The sequence below is a fragment of the Galendromus occidentalis genome, unplaced genomic scaffold, assembly GCF_000255335.2.
Source record: "Galendromus occidentalis unplaced genomic scaffold, Mocc_1.1 scf7180000077480, whole genome shotgun sequence".
Lineage (NCBI taxonomy): Eukaryota > Metazoa > Arthropoda > Arachnida > Mesostigmata > Phytoseiidae > Galendromus > Galendromus occidentalis.
In genome coordinates, this window is record NW_003805468.1 from 742838 (window position 1) to 759876 (window position 17039).

Here is a 17039-nt window from a genome sequence, read left to right on the forward strand (position 1 = left end):
AGAGTCTGACCTCATTTTTCCGCCACTCCCGCCGCGGAGTGAGTTTCTCCATCTGCAGATGACTCCATAAGAAACGGAGACATTCAAATGCTCTCTTTCTATACATATGTTCTCACGTGGCAAGCTAGTTGTGCGCCAAGCAGAGCGGTCTCGACAGTCTGGTGGCCGTGGCCGCTAAGCCGTGGGTCCCCGTGCCTCTCCGCGCACGTTTGCCGGGCCGACTCCTAGGGGGCGCCCGGCTAGAGAATCACCTCTCTCCTGGGCGGGTTTGCTATCGAAGCTTGCAGTCGAACAGAACGCTTTTGACGGCGGCGTCTGGAGGCACTGTGGTGGCGCGTTCCGCAGGAGGCCACTATTTCTCCTAAACGTGTGCTTAGCGCGTGAGAGAATGACTGTCTAGCAGAGTGGGGCCAAAAATCCACCGAATCGTAGCTCGCGCCCTTTACGTGGTCAAATCAGAGTGTCTCTCCGTGCCACTTTGGTTGACATCGAAAACTGTGAGTCGGCCGCGATCGTAGCACCGTGAGTTTCGCGAGGATCCGTGAGCTGTTCTGAGTGCCGCCGGGGAGAAGCAGTGAGAAAATTAGAAAAACACCGAGCAAAGGGGAATAAAAGTGCGTGGTGCTTGTGTTCGCGTTCGGATTCCCGAGGAATTTACACCTGTTCGTAGAACTCATGACTTTCAACAACACAGGTGAGTTTCCAGGAGCGACAGCCGAGCGGTGATTCTCTGACATTGTTCATGACCAGGCTGTAGTTTTGAATTGCTGGACTCGATTTCCGGAAATGATCCACAAGCGTGAGCGTTGTCGTTCTCGGGGAAGCTCCTCCGAAGCAAACGCACGTGAGTGGCAGAACTCGATCGTCTCGGGGAATTTTCGCTATATTGAATGTTTGGCAACATTACCCTGACCGCAAAGTGGCCGCGAGAGGGAGACGTCGTACGTTCGAATGAATATTCGGAGTAGACGGTCCCAATCAGAAGCTACGACCTAACGTTCATCGAGAGCCGAGCAGGACGACTACCCAGTGGTCGGCTACCTGCTTGGCGCCCTTGACATCTCCTGATTGGAACGTCCTGTCTACGACTCGAATTAACCCTGTGAACTCGAATTCCTTGAATGTCGCTCCCACATTGCAAAGTTCTCCCCGTGGGGCATGCCTCAAGGGTCTCCGGAAAAGCTTTCGTGGAACTTTCTGCGAGGTCGAATCCTTGTTTCCAGCAAAATTCGTGCGTTTCGGTCTCAATACGCAGTTGCACATTTAGACTCCTGCACGAGTCGCCGAAGTAGATTGTCCATCGGCGATACGCGCGATTTTGGGACTCCCTTCTTGGAGACCCTTCCCGGAATCGTAAAAAGTCCGAACCAGAATTCACCATCGCGATTGCACATTAGAGTCCCGGAACTTCATTTCGAAACGAAGGGGCAACTGGACGGAGAGACCGAGGTGGGCGATGAGCTGGCTCATGCGGAGCTGTCAACGGAGGAGGACGTCGACGAATTATCCGATTATTTCCGAATTCTGCGCCAAACATGGTTCCGTGGCTGATATCTGGGCGCCGATCGGACATGACTGTCGTCGGAAGTAGATGAGTTGCATACCCCAGACTTCAAGAGAGGTTCCCCCGTGCACCCCCTCTTCGCTTACATATGGATCACTCGCGCCTCGTGAAAAAACATATTCTCGTGATTTTTCTGGATGCCCGAGATCCTTCCGGGGATCTCTTCGCCCCGCGAACGGGTTCGCTTTATGGGCAATACTTCCGGCTGTGCGTTGGAGCATCGGAATACCGGAAACGAGTCCAAGAAGACTATCCATCGTCTGTGCTCCCCGTCTAGGTCAGGTCTACGAACGCTCCGATGTCGGAATTAAAGGCCAATGGTGAAGTTGTTGAGAATTATCCACTCCCACTACAAAGCATTATCGATCAAATCGATGCCATCGATCGGAGCCGATGCTGAAGCGAGCGGTCTCATTCGAGGCGATTTATATCTAAGAATGTACCACGTGCACGCAGCGCTCGACTTCCGTCCACAGAAGCGAAATTCCGTGCATATACGGATATTGCTCACAATTGACTGCTCGCTTGAATACGTCAAGCCTGCGAGATTGACGCAGGGCTCTGATTTGATTTCCGTGATATCTTGAGCTCGGGATGCAAGTCCAACGAAACGTGGAGTCCCATCGTTTTTCTGAGACCGAATTTTCGGAATTTGGAAGCGAATCGTCGCCGAAGAAGGGCGTCGCTCGAATGCATCGATATAGCAATCGCCGTCAAAATCCGTGCGTCAAAGCCGTAAATCGTCTTTTTCCGAATCTTATCATCGGAAATCTCTCGCTCAGGATAATAGAACGACCTGACCGTCGGCGCAATAACTTTCCTACGCCTTGTTCCAAAAGCGGACAGTAATAGCCATGAGTAAGTCGGGGTGGCAAACGTCATTCTGCAGCCTGACCCAGGTAGTCCCTTTACGAACACGAGCTCGGGAGGAAATAATTCTATCGTCAGTCGATAATTTTATCAAGCGGACTCGGTCTCTAGAGACCACCTTGTAAAACCATTGCTGCCGTCCGTCATATCCGTTTTGGGTAACCTCCCAGGCGGCAGCCACTCAACTCTGCTCGTGCGACCGACTTGGAGTCGAATTCACGGTTATGCTTACAACGAGTCAGCTCAGCACCATTCCCCCGGAGACGGGTCATTTTGGAAAACGAGAAATAACTCAATATATTAGCTCCCCGGTTTTTATTACTATTATTATTTTTTATTATTATTTTTTACTTGTCTCCTCGTTTTAAAGAACATGCAACGATTCCTTAAATCGGAAGAGAACAGGTGTTGTCGGAAAACTTCCCAATGCCATTTCTAATCCCCGTCGCCAAATGGCGGCCCTCGTCGGCAAGCCGTCTTCTTTGATCCTGGATCGGAATTCAAAGGCTTTCACGGTGGAACTAGTTTCGCTGGGAACGGACCGAATATGCGAGCCGAAGCACAAATGTTATCCCGACAACCCTCCGAGGAATTATTTCATTTCCATTAGTGTTGACAGTCAAGCCTGGTCCGGTCGTTCTCCCGAACCGGTGGAAGCCGCTCGCGTTGCTGATACTGAGCACGCTCGATATTTAGGCGACGCTATATGCCTCTGCGTGTGTTCGACAGTCCACGCTTCTCGTCGGGCCATGTGCGTAAGAAGGCGAGAATGAGTGCTAGCGATTCCGGTGAGTTCGTTCGCCGGCGTCATTTTACTGAGGCGCCCACACTGCGGGGCATGTGGAAACTCTCAGCTGACTTTCGAGAACAAGTCGTTCGCCACCACAACATCGAAACTTAGCGCTCCGATGTAGCGCGTGTCTACGAATGATCCTGTCTTTGAATGTTGGCAGCATCGCTGCTTTGTTTGTTTATCCAGAGAGCGGGTGGAAGGCTCCCGCGGACGGGACCCAATGCTCAAGAATTTCGAACGCTCAGATGAAAGACACAAGTAGCACAAAATTCGAGTATTCCAGATTTATTGCCGCGCCAGATCGCCATCGAGAAGATCCAAAGCCTACTGTTTTTGGCCAGATCGCGCGCGTTCCATTGATCGGAATTCCGCCGAATCGCTGTGCCCTGGCTCGAAAGAGCTCACCTAGATCTAGGGGATATCACGAAAGATTTTTTGCCGCTCTCGGCTCTTTCCCCGAGCAAGGAATCGACGAATCGATGCTTTCGTTAGAATGAAGCCTCGAAGGATCTTAATGACTTGAGGATATTCTGAGCGCATGATCGATTGTTATGTCATTCGGATCAAAATCTGTGGTTTCGCGCTTCTTTTCCTCCGAAGCGAGTGATGCTCTTCAGAATCGGTCGATTCGGTCGACGACGGTCTGGACACGTGCTCTGCGAGAAGATCAGTAGAGAGAGACTGAATGAGAATCGCTCTAAGCCCTAGGTCAAGAGCTTGTTAACCTGGATTACCAAATCGAGGATTTACCGACGCTCAATCGAACAGTCTCAACCACAGTCTGGATATCTGCTCAAGGAGAAAGAGCGAGCGATTTCTTTGCATCATTCGCTTTTTATCGGAAACTATCACAAGTGTCGCCGACTGCGATCAATTTCCACAACGTGTACGCGGCAAACGCTGAAATTCCCGATCCGATGGTCTCTTTTATTGCCCATCTAGAACTGTTAGAGGGAGAAAAGCAACTTCAGTGGGTTGTTCGGATGATTGCCCACGTACGGATTCAGAATTCGCGCGGAATTCTTGTCGTAATATCGGAGCCTTAGACTGAGTGAGTGAGTGAGTGAGTGAGTGAGTGAGTGACTGACTGAGTGACTGCTCGATTGATTGATTGCTTGCTCTGATCGTTGACAGATGCGATTCAACCGAATACCGCTTCACCAGAACTTCTGCCCGTGGTTTGTCGCTTTCATGAAACTGATCATCATTGTTGGACGACTCTACTTCTCGCGCACGGCTTGCAGGCGCACCCAAGCGTTATGCGCGCGAAGACGCTTTTTCTGCTTTTTGTTCACGCAGAATGGCCTAAACAAGCGGCGACCCATCTACCGCTCCCTCCGAGCGGAATACCCCGAGAGATGTGATTCCACGAAACGACCACACCGGCGCACGATTCTCTGTCGCTTCACGACTTTCCCCCGGAAAATCTGATCAGAGGGATCAGAAAAGGAATTTTCAGAAACGCGCCCCGGCACGGTAAATGCTCTGGAAGACAGAACCGGAAATTCCGAGATGGATTCCCTTCATCCATCGTATCGACACTATTAACAGGATGAGGATTTATCGAGGAACTCAACTCTACACCGCGAGTCAATGCTTCAATGTGGGACGTTTACAGAACAAACATATGAGCCGAGAGCCGGAATAATATCCTAGCCAACGACAGCTCAATCAGTTTGGGCAAATGTTGACAAAACGATAAACCACAAACTCACGCTACTTACGCAGAGTTCCTTCTCGGAATCGTTCGTACGCAACGACCGACATGTGACAACGGGAAATCATACAGAATAAGGAAATCGGAGAGAAAATCTGAGATGGATGTTGGAGCTAGAATGGTATCGACGGAGCGAGGACGGAACCGGCAGCGGCTCGATGTCTTCAGAAGGAGGAAGAGGGGCTTTTCGCTTTGGCAAAGAGTCGTCAGTGTTCTTGACTTTTTCAGAGGGGCCCCGATGCGATACCTCGCCAGAGCTGAACGACCGACGTTTGCCGCAGCATCTTAGTCGAACGGATGCTTTCCTTTTCGCTAACGTTTGCTTCGCAGTGGAGAAAATCGAATCCTGACCAAATAATTGTGGTCAGGTGGGTCTGGGATACAATCTGTTTCGAAAGCTACGCCCGTTTCTTCTCGAATGGCAAGGTCGTTTGGTTGATGACGCGAGCTTCGATCAAACTGTGTACTGGAATCACCTTTCTCGATTCTAAAATAAAGTGAGAACCAGGAGCAGGATGCGAAAGTATATTTCGAGACGTGAGCTTGGATGATTCGATGATGGGAGATTGAGTGTGTCGCAAGGTGGTAGATGGGAGAAATCGCAAAACCATGAATCATGAAAAGAATCAACAGCCGAGCCAGCTCATTGAGAAATCGTCTTCCAGGCACCAGGAGCAAAAACATATTCGCAGATGTCCAAAAGTGGACTGAAAATCTGTGGAGCGAAAAACAAGACGTAGTTTCTCAGTTTTTTCCGTCCGCCAAGTCCGCGTGGAGGGAAGAAACGGGATTGCGCGTGTCTCGTCGCTATTTGTCGCCAGGCTGTGTTTCGGGGAAGCGAGTGGAAAAAACTCGGGCTAAAAAAAATTGCGAGAGTTTCGCAATAAACAGGCCAGGACATGCAAAACGGACTCCTAAAAACCGATGTCCAGCCGGAACGTGTCAGAAGAACGCTCTTGAAGAACCCAGAGACTCGGGGAGACGTCAATAGATGAATTCGACGAGGATCCTAGATCTTCGTCTCCGATAGTCCATTTCTACGGATTTTTCGATTTTCAGATTTTCAGTCCACTACTGGAAAACTGCGAAATCCGATGTTGGCTGAAAAGCCATCTCTCCCCGCATATTTCATTCTTTGATCTACTCTACGTCGGGGAAAAGAATCCACTAGCGATTCAGAGCCTGGTAAAAACCGAGTGGAGGCCGTTCAAATATTACTTAACACGAAGGAGGATATCCAGATGTAGAAAGGCTCGAAAGTCATGGGAGCCGGAAAACATGTAGGAATAGCTAAGAGTCGAGACCTGCAGTGTTTCTCCCAGACGAGTCACGGACTGCGTGACCTTATTCGAGTTGGACATGTTCGGTCAATTTTCGATTCCGTCATAGGTCTCACCAGAACATCTGTGTTTGACGATGACAAGCGATGATTCCTATGATTCACAACTTGTGCAGTTGTTCGACACTCATGCGTCGACTCCGAATCGAACGACGGCAGCCTACGGGAATCACCGAACACGTTTATCTAAGTCATTGGGATATTTTCGTTATTCGTATCCGTACACTCACAGGGGGGCCATGGCGAGATAACGAATTCCTGCTTGAGCGGTCGCGACCCGGCAGCGCGCTTCGTATCTTTCCGTAGCGGTCTGATCCAGGTTGGTACATTTAATCAGACCAGATGCTCCGCTAGCGACTCGATGGAGTTGTGATGAGTGGCACGCTTGAGGTTCAACCGTCGGTGTCGTCGTCAACATATCATTGGAGGCGATGGCGGTGGTCGTGTCCGTGACCTCAATAAACTCTCGGCACTGGATACCAGAGCGTACACAGACAGTCCTAGCTCTCTCGATGTATGTGTGCCCGGCTGCCCCATGGAGCTCGACGTACATCAGCTCTCACCCGAGTTTCGATTACTCCGAAGCGAACATCGTTCTCTTGTTCGCTATCCCAGCTGGTGTTTCGATTACTCTGAATTTCGACCTCAAGTTATAACGCTCCCTCGGGATAGTGTTCCCTCGGAGTGACTCGTAGACCACCGGCAAGTTTGACCTCATTGCTCCGAGCAAAGTCTCGACCACTGGCTTCATCCGAGACGCCCCGGGATCGAAAGATGAAGTCTCCTCTCCATCCGGATGTCGAAGGTCCCGGTGAGGATCGAGAGTTTCTGAATGAGAGAATCAAAGCTCTCCCTAATCGTGGGATCGAGTCCATTCCGACATGGATTTAATTCCAGAAAGATAATTATTCGACGGATCCAGTTATTTAAACGGGCCTTATAATGACGTCCGCTGTAGAACTGACGGATGATAGCCGTGTGATGCTTTTGACAAGAATACAGCCTGGCGGGCGGGAAAAAATAAACAGGGAACGAATAGAAAGGGAGTTGCAAAATTTTTCACAGAACTTATCTTGGAGGAGGCGCGGTATTTTCACATCGAAAACATGGGCAAGAGAACGTTAATGGTGATGATTGTTCTTTATCGGATGAGCGCGAACGACCAAATAATTAGAGCAGCAACAAAAAAGAAGCGTTGAGCGATCGGCGGACGTCACAATGAGAATTTTTCTCCGCTTCCGAAGGCAGGATTGCAATTCCGAAGCTCTGCCTGAAAAGATTAGCGTGGCTTCCCACTGCTGGGAACGGCGTTCTCTTCATTGGTCCGGCAGCGGTCGTTGCGACAAGTTGGGCTCGTCGCTGCGTTGGTGGGCATTCACGGAATCGCCGCGGCCGCGGAGAAGAAGTTTGCGATGTCCGAAATCGACTCGCGAAGCCGCAAAGAATCAGGAAAACGTAAACCTGCAATGAGTGCGGGCCCTATCCCGAGATCGGGGCGTTTCCGGAGGCGGGAATGTGACGCAAAACGACGATGTCTTCAAGATCTCGTGGATTCCAGGAAAAAAATTCAAATCGACGAGCGTTTGCTTCTGACATGAGTTCGGTCGTTGCGGAACGACCGTGTTGCGGCAAATGTTCTGACGCCGCGCTGCCGCCGATAGATTCTGTGTAAGCGAGACATGATTGAAAGCGAAGCGGGCTGAATGACAGACGACCAGCGGCTTTTGTGTTTCATGTAGGATGTGGAACATATGCAGAAAAAAAACTAAGCTAAACAAAGTGAGGGTGAGGGCGTATTTTGTTGTCGCCGTGGTCGACAGGAAAACGTTGTAATCAAAATTACGAATGTCGATCCGCCCGCCACAGCGCCATTCGGATGTTCTTGGTCATTTTGCGAATCCAGAGTGATCGTCATAGAAACTTTTGTATTATAGGATCTATGTATGTGGGCGGCTAAACAACCAAACCGATGAGACGGAGCAGAGAACGACCCGACGTACGTAAGATCGACGAACAAAAAAAACACGATTTCGATCTGACTCGCCGCGTGGATGCGATTCCTGGATCGCTGACTGGAAGTTTCTCTGAATCATGCTGTAATCATTGAATCATGTCCCCCTTATGTTATTATCCCCCTCATGTCCCCCTATCAAGTCCGATACCATCTTTCCGTACCGCAGCTCATTGTCACAGAGATATAAATAGGCGGGACTCAATGAATCGATTGGGAAATCCACTAGACGAAAGCGAACTCAGAGGAGTCTCCAGGTTCCTGCAGAGAACGTAATAGCCTCTCTCTGGAATGATTTTGCTTCTCCCCGGAAATCACATCTAGAATAGTTCCGGAGCGTGAATGATTCCGCCTCCATGTTTTTGCCCCTATGTGTCGCGACAGGCGCGGTCCCTCGGCTCGCGGTCGATACGACGAAGGAATCTCATCAGACGAGATCCTTTCCGACCCGTGAATCGTTCGTTAGAAATGGAATAATACGAGCATATAGCCGTTATCGATTCACTTGATTGCATTCCCGTGACCTGCTTGTACGTTTCTGAACGTCTCATGCAAATTGGAGTGCACAACGGGCCATGGTGCCTAGCGACTATCAGACTCCTGAGAACCGCTTTCGGAGGTCCGGCTTCACGATTCCCTATCGGCCGAATCTGCTCCGTTATTGTGGGCAGCAATGATCCATTCCCACAACGAATTCCATTTCCGAACATGTGCAGTCAAACAACTGGGTGCGAAATTCCTGCGGCGCGTTGTTAGCGCTTATCGACGCGACATCCATGGCGGCAGCAGCGACTTGTGAAGTGTGGCATCAAACATCACTTGTGTGGCCAGAGACGGGAGCCTGTCGAGTCACGCGACTCCGTAGGCTCGGAGTATACGTGGGCTGCCCGGCGCCCAAGTGACCATTCCGCTCGCCGTTTCCCCCGTCATAGAGTTTCTTAGGCGCCTCTGTCCATTCTAATCGACATTTGGATCGAAGCCTTATCTCGAATCGCTCGGAATGTCGGAGGTCCGAGCCTGAGCGCGATTGCAGAACTCGCTCAGCGTCCATTTATCCAACCCGAAGCAAGCGACACGAGATCGCAGAGAGCAGTATGGTTTGGGGCTATTTGCTCCCGGAATTTTCCTCTGGAAGGACGATCTCCCATGTCGTCGATTGATTCTGTGAGTTTCCCATCACCTGAAGGTGAGCGTTGCGATTTTCCGGAAATACGAGATTGACGTGGCTGCGCGCGAACCAGACGGAATTTTTAATGGGCCAGACGCCCAATCGACAATTCAATCTGATAGCCGACCGTTCGGCGATTCAGCGAGAATTAGGTCGCCTGATTCCGGACTGGGATCAAGACTTGCGGAGGGACCATGAGAGGGAAACGGCGAACAAAGTCGAATTTTTAGAACTTCCTGCTCAGAAGCAAGCGGCTAGCATTCTCCGAAACAAATTGACCATTGGAGCCTGTATTTTGAGTGTGGGAGTGGACGTTGTCGTTGAATCAACATGGAATTGCAGGCTTTGCTGTCGCGCTTTCGAACAGCCGCAACGATGTCGTCCATCCATCCACCTGAAGAGCGGCGAGCTTGTAATTTCTGGCGGCGGAAATTCATTCACTTAAAACTTTGTTACGCATTAATTGGTCCATGTCAGCCCGGACATCCGGCGCCCCGTCATCGTCCATCTCCGAACGGTCAGATGGCCCACTCGTTGTTTCGAATCAGGACACAATCGCACAATAGAGTCGCAACCACTCGCAAATTGGAACGTCGATTTTCGCTCGTTCTTGAGAAAACGAGAGTTGTGCTCGATCGAAGTTGAGTGGTGAGACATGGGTTAAGGTCTCCGGGGACGAATTCCTCCGCCGACCAGTTCAGAGCTCCGGAATGATGAGTAAGCAAGTCGATTCTCGAGCGTGGCAAAGTTTCCGAGCAAACGGTCCGAGGACGCAGGAAACGCTCACTCAGTGATAAATAAATTGATAGTAGAAATATTATTCTCATTACTATGTGGCCGCTAGTGTTGCTAGAAAGGTGAACGACCCCGCGTTGCTTCGATGAGCCGTTTGTGTCGCTGCTGCTGTCGCCAGAAACAGAACGTCTGCCAGAACGGAAATCGGCATTACGGCTAGCTGCATTGTCAGCAAGGCCGGTGACGAGAATGGCGCGAGGATTCCCCAGAATGTCTCTTCACCTGATGGTATAACCGAACTTCCCTGAGGGGACCGAGGAAAAACACAAGCAAATTCAGCAATTTCCTGATCAACCGAGCGAGACTTTCTAGATCTCACTTAGATAGGCAATGGACGGTCGCTTGTTTGCCGTTCAATTCCCGACAGTTCGCGCACTTTAGGGTAGCTTCCCTCTCACTGAAGTCTTTTCAGTGGCGTCTGGCTATCTGCTTTGCATTCTGTCGAGATCGCAGATCGACGGGAAATCGGAAGGCCCGTTCGATCGTGTCCTCGTCGCTCCGGTGGAAACACCGAGACTTGCTCGTAGGGATGGAATCCCAACTGAAGTCTGTGAATAGAATCGCTCGAAATTGAAAGCAAGACTCGGAGACAAATGTCGTAGAAACGCAAACAGTGGATCTGCTTGCGGACGCGTGACCCGACCGCAACGCGTTCTCCCCGACATGTTTGCACAGACTTCGCCCACTTCGGAAGTCTGAACTCACAGTCATTGTCTCACAGGGGTCGGTCAGCGAGGAAGTTCTCGACGTGCCCAATGAAATCGCTCAACTGGTCGGAATCGACTCGCGAGGAGAAAACCAATGGGACCTCGATCTGCGAAATGTGAGCCCTTGGCGACACCGCGAGGACAAAGTCGATTTTTTCCCTCGCGTCATAATCAGCTCAGTCAATGGAATTTACATCTAAATACGACGCGAGGCAGGTAGAAACATCGCCCGTCGCCTAGCCCCTCCGGTCGCGGGCTCCGACAGCTCTGACGTAATGACGGTAAGCGACAAACGATTCAGCTTCGACGCCGAAATTGTGTTGAAGATCTTCGCCTGGCCGCTCATTGAGTCCGGTCTTCCTGTCCGAATGAAACAGAGTGCTCACGAGCCACGCGTGAGTTTGTCGAACGAATTGCATTACCGCCGATGTGCTTGCGTGTCACGGTGGTGAAAGTCGTGACGTCATGGAGCAATAACGACTTATGCATGTAATGCCACGATTCCGATATCGCTGCTGTCGTGATAGTCCTAACTTCGGGAGTTAGTAAACATTGTTGTCTGTCTCTTCGAATCGATGGACAAGGTCGAGCAGAGCATCGCGTGGAAAAATGTCACTTTTCTAACGTTGCGCGTCGCTCATTTTTGCCTCTGACCGATCATGGTAGCTGAAGCTCGGTTGTCACCTAATGCTCCCAGTCAGTCGATGAGTAAATCGACGTTCAGTCGCGTATTTCTCCACGTAAGTCCGCGGCGAAGGACGAATTATTCCAGACGAGGAGCGATAGCGAACGAGTGACCCATTACGGGAAGAAATCCAAAGGCAAACGTGTCGATCCGACATTCGGGGGTTGTGAGACGGGGTCGCATCGCCCGCGGGACAGGTGGCGACTCGCAGATGACCACGTGTATGTCATAAGCGCTGCGATGAGACCACCAATCTGACAGATGGACGGGCGGACTCACGATCACGGACACAGAGGGCGAACTGACGGACACACAGACAGACAGACCACGATGCTTGTCAAACTTTTCAGATGACACCTGGAAGCTCTTGAGGAGCTAAAAGTTGGGTCGTGTTTTTTTGATGTTCCCGCTGTCGGCGTCGGCACTTGATGATGACATGGCATAAGCCATCGAAACTTTTCCTTCGGGCTCAATTCGCCGAGGTTTTTCGAACGATGGAGTCATATGAATGAAGACAGTCACCTTCACTTGCAGCGGTTCCGCGCGCGATAGTTCCCCCGAGCATAGAACACTCGTACAAGTTTCATTCGCTTTCATCCTCCGACTCTCCTCATATATTCTGTTCCATCATTTTCTTTCTCTTCCATTCAATCCCCGATTCTAGAAGTTTCCTTCGTTTGTAGGCTTTGTGTCAAGTTATTCTCTTACGCTTGTCGAAATGCGTCTGACAGAAGAAAAATGAAGGTCGTCCCAATGGCAAGAACCTGTTGTGTCCATCGCGCTGTTGAGTAAGTCTCTGATGTGTCGCGGAAATCGCTCCGTCTAGCCCCTTCCTCGTCGTCCCCCGGACAGTCCAAGAAGCAGACATTTCCTGGGTAGAAGTGCAGTTTGAGGGCAGAAAAAAAAACGGAAAAACGCGCAGTGAGAGCCTCACTGAGCGCGGGACAGTCCGTAGACAGTTGCGTTCCTGCAATTGCGGTTGCCGCGGGCGATGTGGGTGAGCCAATCGCATGCGAGAAGAGGAAAAAAGGAAGAAGGGCCCGTCGACCACTTGTGCCGTATTTAGGCAGGCGTTGCCACGTTGCCCCCGGCAAGGCACGGAGTTGGCCAGTTGAAACATCGAGTTTCCACGCCAGGCCGCCGAAGCGATACAGGAACGTACAAGGAACGTCTCTCGGTCCCTCTAGAATAATAACAACAGTAAACTCCGCGAGCTGGTCGAACGGATACGCACCCGTAATAATATGATACCACGCGCGCTCTTGCATAGAGATGCAACGTCGGAGAGGTCACGGGTTTTATATCCGATGCCTTCCACGAACTTCGTGATGGATGCGGGGATCGGAGTCCTCCCTATCTGGGATCTACGAAGAGATCTGTCCCCGCGGAGACACTTGTGTTCCGCCTCGACTTGCGTGACATCGGTCGACTGCAACTTGCCGAAAAGACTCCGATACTTCTCAAGGGTGATGCCTCCCTGAACTCTCTCGCCCCTATAAATGATTTTTCCCTAGGAAGGGTTACTCGAGCCACCAATGAGCTTCTCCACAAGTTTCCCTCATGGCTAGCCTCTCTGATGGTGGTTGGTCGGCTTGTAGTGAAGCACGGATATCCACGTGAGACTCAGTTTATATGGGGAAGAGAGTCAACTCTAACCCCAATTGATTATTCCACCGCGGAAGGGGAGACCACTTCCCAGACGTCTTTTTTCCCTTAGTCGCTAGGCTTGGTATCTAGACCATAAGTTAGGCTTTGCACTCCAGAGAATAATCTCGAGCGGCAGGACTGCGAAAGGAAGAGAAAGGAGTTCGGGAACGACGAGACGTTAGCACGAGGGCGGTGCGCCTGACGCGGACGATGACTTTATTGCCCGTTAATAACGAATCGGACGGTGGCCGTCCCAGTCCCCTCGGCGTGCCCTCTCCCGGTGGACTTTTATGAGGAAGCCTTTAAAGTCAAGGAATGTCGAGGTCGCCCGCCGTTCAAGTCCCAGAATAAAGAGAGCCTATTTTGCCAACGGACGAATTTGTCACGCGCAACTCGGCATCATTCTTCTTCTCCCCCGCCACGGTGGCAGAATGAAGAGCGCGGATGCCCGCGTGAAGCACCATATATTAAACGTCGTCGGACAGGCTTGAAGGAGTGTCGGTCCCGCGCTGCAGTCGCGGCCCTGTCATCGAGTCACCAGAGAGTTTGAAATGAATTCCGATTCAATATCAAAGAGAACATCAAAGCTGCGACGCCACGCAGTCATAAGTTCGCACCGGAGAGCACCCGGGACGTGTCACCTTTGATCAGTGGAGCGGCGATCTTTTCCGACGGAACGACGGGTGAGCTCGCAGGACGAGGCGGCGCCGGCGATTGTTCGCGACGAGCGGCGGATGCGATGAGGCCAATCGGGGCATCGTTGCCATGCGAACGAGCTCGGGAAGAGGTCGAGGCGCTCGGGAATGTCTACTGGGCGAGAAAACCTCTCATTGGCCAATGTCCAGAAGCTGCAAATTCTTGCATCTGCGCAATGAACGAAGAAGGGAGCGAGTCGACTCGCTTGAAACGACGACTCAAGGGGAGGCACAAACACGCCAGAGAGTGCGCCGCGTGTCCCTCGCAGGCGGAAGCTTTAACGAGCTTTAAAGTGCGTGTACTCTCTCTCTATGAGACTGGCTCACCCACCCCATTCCGCGAGCATTTCCAGCAAGGAGGAAATCGGGTTTGCGACAAATTACGGCATCGCCAACAGCCTCGACTGCGACGTCGACCGCTGCATTCAACACCGCCGCCATAAATACGATGTCTAGCTCGAGTTCGGACGAGCCCTGAACGAGCCCAGTACCTCGTATAATAGCATGGTACGTAGATGACGGAGTGGTGGCTGACCGGATGCTCGCGAGCCTTTCGCTTGGCCGGGGCTCTTTCGTAGGCTCACATCGTAGAGTTGAATTGCGGAAATTTAGTGCTCTGTGGAACAAAGGCGGTGGACCCGCCGCCCTGTGACTGTCCCGAGCGGCCCTATCTGTTCGACGGTCAATCAACGACATCGTCCGTCTGTCGTGAACTCGACTATGAATGCATTCGAAATAATGATTTCGTCTCGAAGCGCATGAACTTCCCTGTCAGCTCAGACCGCTCATTCCACTGATTTCTCTTGCACTCCAGGTTTCGACGACGAGCTTCCGGGCTAAGAGAGCTAGAATTCTAACCGGGGGGATTAATCATACAATAAATATACGTAGAGCAGGATACGGTCGGCGAAATACACAAAGCAGGCAAATGCCAAAAGCATTTAGAGTCTGGCGGAATGTTTTTCCGCTTCAATGTATGTCGTATCGAAGTGCCCCACCACGAGCCGGTCATACGGGAGACCCCATGAACGGAATCAGTGGAGGAGAGAGCTCGAAAAAAAAACTCATTCAACGCTCCATCAACGCAGTTGGTCTTGTAGGCGTTGTCGTGTCGGAACATGCAGTTCCGGCGCCGCCGCTGCGGCGGCCCGGCCGTCTGACGAGCGTTGCAGCGACCGAGAGGGGAGGAAACCCTACAGCGAATGTATGTACGTCCAGGACGGGGACGGGACTGCCGTTCGACTCTAAAAAACGGACAACAGAAGAGTAAAAAGCAAAAGTCATCACGAATACGCCTTTGCAGAAAGAAATGTTAATGGTGGTAGTGGTGATGTTTGCAACGACCATGATCCCGCTGGAACGCTCCAGTATAAGGGTGTGAAGAATGGAGCGACCGGAAATGATGAGCGACATGGACGCTGGATTTGCGGCTGATTTTCCCTGCACAATATTCCTCCTTCCCGGCGATTCCCGCCAGTTTCCCCTCCGGAAGCGCATAAGCCGAGAAGATCTGAATTCTCGTTTATATCTATCCAGCTCATCGGCTAATCTATTTTCAGGCTGCCTCCACGTGTTCGTTGATTTCTTCATCTCGTGGTTGTTTTCGGCATTCCGTTCCTATCTGTCAGCTTTTTACTTGAGCTCGGCGATAGTGATTGCGCTCGATGGTCGTTCCCTTGGGTTTCTCTGGGATTTTAATGATCTTCTCAGTAACGGAAGAACTGAATGACAGACGAACCCCTCCGCGCGGAAATGGCGAGTGACCGACAGACGGTCCGACGGACAAACGAACGAACCAACCAACTCTGACTGAAAGCAAAATGACCATTCGACCGCAAATGTGCCCGTTTCTCTTTCTCCCCCATTCCCTCACAATTGCCTGGGAGTGTTTCGGCGCGCGCAAACCGCGGGAAAATGAACATCAAACATCTCTCGTTTTCCCATTTCCCGTCCGCACCCCAGCGTAGGCACATTCTTGCCTATACAATTTTTCCGGGCCTCTCTGCTGCCTCCGTTCTGCGGCACAACCGTCAGGTCTCTCGTTCTTCCTTCAACTACGCCGCGCCGCAAAGGGCGCGAGACGATCGGATCACGAGCTGACGTGCTCATGGAACACGCGTCGTGAATTGCAGTCATGCATCTCATACCCGCGAATTCCCTGATAGTAGCCTCAAACTATTCTAATCGATTCTCCCGCTTACTTAATACATATGCATGATCTTCTCTATCCCAAGCGACCGCGCTTTCTTAAGTCCTAGGTAAAAGGGCAATCCGAAGAGACTTTCGGTTCCTCGAAGATTCGAAGGCGAGATGATGAATGTGAGACAAGTTCCTGATGAGGGTCAATCGATGAGGGTCCGGAATCGATTAACGGATTCTTCCGAAGATTCTCGGACACGAATCGAGATGCTCCTCTCGTTTTCTCGTGAAGTGGCAGCACCAAAAAAAGACGCAAAGTTCGCCAGTTCAGAGCTCCTGGGATGCAAGTAAGAAGCATTCCGTGTAACCCTTGAGCAATGAAGGTATGACGCAGGTCTGGATCTCTCTCTCGCTGATGGATGCCTTTGTTACCCACCTAGACGATATTGAAAGCAAAGGTTAGAAGTCATCTCTCAGCTTCAAGTCGGGGTTTCATGGGAGAAAAAATGCCTCCGCCTTACATAGACTCTCCGACGGAGCGAAGAAGCCTGTGCGCGAGCGAATTGTGAACTTTGCCAGAGCCAAGAAAATATGATTATGCTAATGCTTTAAGAGAGTAGCTCGTACGAACATCGAAGACTTGTCCGCGTGCAAATTTCATTAGAACTCCACAATACGGCTTTCACGGCTCCTTAATTTTTTTCGTCCCTGCTCTCGCTGCCTGGAGAAGTTTCCTCGGCTGAGAGAACTACTTTGCTTCCGTATCTTCTCTCTCCGTTTCCTGATTCCCAGTCGCCGTCCTCCTCTGGTGGAGCATCCCGGAACTCCTTCCAAAAGAGTCTCCCTACTCTTTTTTCTCGGTCGATTCTCTAGCCGGGTAACCCTATTCTTTGCACCGCTGGCTGGTCT

At 51.2% G+C, this 17039-nt stretch overlaps 1 protein-coding gene across 1 annotated transcript in view; it reads left to right on the plus strand.

Annotated features, from left to right (window-relative positions):
* Positions 1-299: 299 nt before the first annotated feature.
* LOC100906168 (putative polypeptide N-acetylgalactosaminyltransferase 9) overlaps positions 300-17039 on the plus strand; it is a 39325-nt gene continuing 22585 nt past the window's right edge. Inside the window, exon 1 of the mRNA XM_029112023.1 lies at positions 300-694. The gene's annotated coding sequence lies outside the window, so the exon portion shown is untranslated. The remainder of the gene's footprint in view (positions 695-17039) is intronic.